This window comes from Pteropus alecto, unplaced genomic scaffold (assembly GCF_000325575.1).
Source record: "Pteropus alecto unplaced genomic scaffold, ASM32557v1 scaffold50, whole genome shotgun sequence".
Lineage (NCBI taxonomy): Eukaryota > Metazoa > Chordata > Mammalia > Chiroptera > Pteropodidae > Pteropus > Pteropus alecto.
Window position 1 is genome coordinate 12,460,145 of NW_006431918.1, and position 3,563 is coordinate 12,463,707.

At 49.0% G+C, this 3,563-nt stretch overlaps 1 non-coding gene across 1 annotated transcript; it reads left to right on the forward strand.

The window, feature by feature from the left end:
• Positions 1-3,141: 3,141 nt before the first annotated feature.
• LOC112475167 lies at positions 3,142-3,260 on the forward strand. Its single transcript, XR_003044589.1, has one exon. It is a non-coding gene; the product is annotated as a 5S ribosomal RNA (ribosomal RNA).
• The last annotated feature ends 303 nt before the right edge of the window (positions 3,261-3,563 follow it).

Here is a 3,563-nt window from a genome sequence, read left to right on the forward strand (position 1 = left end):
AAGAGAACCATGGCATCTCAGAGGCCGAGGATCTCCCAAGGGCACCACCAGACCCCGAGAGCCCGAGAGCGTGAAAACGCACCGTGCCATACGCCTCACGTGCCTAGGGGCTCGGGTCCTAAACGCGACTTCCAGCCCCTCGCTGTCCCCACGCCCCTCGCACCAGTCACCACCCCTGCGACCCCCTTACAGAGCAGTCCTGGAACCACTGGGTCATGGGACTTGCAGCCACTCCCGACCCTGAGATTCCGCGGTAGGAGATTCTAGATGGCCTGACCTGGGTCCCCCCTTGGTGGGCGAAAAGTAGGGCATCCGATTAACTACTGCACCGGGTGCTATTCATAGAACAGCACTTTATAACATGACGTCTTCCCACCAGAAAATCAAGGAGCTATTAACGACGGGAGCAGACACTGTCCCCTGCCACCCGACAGCCATTCTCAACGCCTTTCTCCCTTGCTGCCTCCCACTAAAGACCAGACAGCCAGATATTCATTTGCCCAGCACGCCTTGCATGTGACTACTTCTGGCCAAAATATCATGGAAAAGGCCAAGTGACCGTTTCTGGCCGAATATTGTAGAAAATCTGTCGGGAGTCTTCTGAGAACACTTGTTTTCCTGATAAAAACAATAGGTACAATTAGAAAGCACATCTCGGTTCCTCTGCCTCTTGCTTTGATGCAGACGCGATGCTTGGAGGTCCAGCAGCCATTTTTGACCAAGAAGAGATAAGGATGAAGTGAAAATCCAACACATTAAGGATGATGAAAAAAACATAACGAAACAGGAGACCGCGTTCCTAATGCAATTATTGAGTTGCCACCACCTCCCTAGACACCTTGTTAAGCGATACACTATTGTTTAAGGCACTAGTAATGGCTATTGTGCTACTTCTCACCAAACACAGTATTAAATGATAGGAACCTCCACACTGAAGATTCCAAAGACTGAAACGACGTTCCCGCCTGGCCCTGGGGACCTGGGACTCCTGAGGTCTAACCACATCCTATCTTGCCTGCCACCAGTGTCAGCCTGGAGTCAGCCCCTCGACGCACCTGTCACACTCCACAGAGCAGATGAGGACCAGGCAGCGCTTGGAGTTGAGCTGGGCGGATTTCGAGGCCAAGGGGCCTGGGCGGGCCCCCATCTCGCGGTTCCGCAGGGCCTCCAGATCTGTGTAGGTCAGCAAGTCAAGGGAGACCCACTCGCCGCTCTGTGGTGAGAGGATGGGAGGAGCTGCGACCAGACCCAGAGCACACAATCCCCAAACCCAGGCCACACCCCACACGCCGAGGCCACGCCCCCTCAAGCCCAGGCCATGCCCCCACAAGCTCAGGCCACGCCCCGCAAGCCCAGGCCACACCCCCACAAGTCCAGGCCGCACCCCTACGAGCCCAGGCTATACACCAAGCCCAGACCACACCCAAAAAACAGGCCACACCCCCACACAGCCCAGGCCGCACCCCCACGAGCCCAGGCTATACACCAAGCCCAGACCACACCCCAACAAGCCCAGGCCACACCCCCACAAGCCCAGGCCACTCCCGCACAAGCCTAGGCGGCACCGGGTGGTGCTCTGGGCTAGCTGGCCCGTCCCACACTGAGGCTGATGAGCAAGATGGCCCTGTCCAAGGTGCTGGCACGAGGACGTCATCAGGGAGAAACTGAAAAGAACCTAAATGCTCGACCACTGGGGACGGCTTAGGACTATAGCTCTCCAAGTGTTGTCTGCAACCCCCTTGGGGTCCCTGAGCCCCTTTCAGAATGTCCAAGAATTCAAAACAATTTGTTGAATAATATTAAGATGTCATTTGTCTTTTTTGCTGTATTGACATTTGCACTAATGGTGCCAAAGTAACAGGTAGATACACTGGCCCGTGAGCAGAAATTCAGCTGGTGGCATCGAATGTGCTAGTGGTCATCGTATTCTCCACTGCCACGCAGTCTCAGTGGCGAGCCAGGAGGGAGAAGCAAACAAGTAAATAAACAGATGATAGACAGACAGGCAGACAGACAGACGAAACGCAGGAAATGAAACCTGGGAATGGTCTTGATGACACTGTGAAATCGTTAATTTTACAGAACCTCAACCCTTGCGTACACAGCTCAGTACTACTTTGTGACAAAACGGGAAGCGTGTGTCCTGCTGCTCACCAAAGCGTGACTATCGTCTCAGAGAAAGCACCTGTGCCATCGAGTTTGAAGCTAAGCTCGCCACGTTTTCATGGAACGCTACTTTTACTTGAAAGAATGACTGACAAACAAAACTAGGGTTATTCAGACTTGGGTGCCTAGAAGGCATTTTCTCAAAAATGAACAGTGAGCCTGTCACATCAAGAAAAACAGCTAACGGGATTTGTTGCTGATGATAAAATTCAAACGTCAAAGCGAAAATTGCGATTTCGGAAAACGATCTGCCAGCGTGTGCCTGACAGCCTCTCAATGTTCAAAGACCTTCCCGGCGAGGTCTTTGAGGATGTTAACAAATGTGACTTCCTGATGTTGTATAATGAAATGCGTCGACATTTGGAAGGTCAGTACAGCTCACAGGTGATGTCACAAAATGGGTCAAAGATCCAGGCGACGTGCGAGATGCAGCAGTAGACCTTAGCGTTAACAGTATACGACGTTCACTGATGTGGTTTCAGATTCTACACCGCGACCGGCCTTTAAAGAACTATCACCTGTCCAATTTCTTGTGTGTTAGCAAAGAAGGATATGCACGATTATCCGAAAAAGTTATTAAAGGGCTTCCTCTCCTCATACATAACTACGTGAGGCAGATTTTTCTGCATATACTTCAACCAAAACATAGAATAGATTAAATGTAGGAGAACATGTGTGAATCTAGCAGTTTTCCATGAAGCCAGACAGTAAAGAGATTTGCAAAAATGTAAAACAACGTTACATTTCTTCCTAATTTGTTTTAGAAAATATATTTTTCATAAAAATGTGATTGAGATTAACATGGAATAGGTTTATTACTGTTATTTTTAAATGAATTCATAGATATCTTTAAATTTCTCTGAATTTCTAATACGGCAAACAACTATGGATAGATAAATCCCACATAAAGAAAGTTTTTTGGTGTCTTTAATAATCGTTCAGAGTAGAAAGAGATTTTGAGATAAAAAATTTTGGGTCTACAGCCATGCCACCCTGAACGTGCTCGATCCCGTCTGATCTCGGAAGCTAAGCAGGGTCGGGCCTGGTTAGTACTTCGATGGGAGACCACCTAGGAAGACCAGGTGCTGTGGGCGTAAAAAAAAAAAAAAAGCCTTGAGAACCACTGGGTTAGAGAAGTAATGAGGCGTGGGTACGACGCAATACAAAACGATTGCTGATGAGGATGACAAACCCAAAAAGTTGACGACAACAACAACAACAACAATAATAACAGACAATACCTGCATAGCACGTACTATGAGCCAGGCATTATTCTAAGCTTTTAACACATAACTCATTTAATCTTTACAACACTACAAAATGCAGACTGCTGTCACCCACACATGACCGAAAGGGACGCTCAGGCACAGAGGGAAAGTCACTGGCCCCAGCTCCCA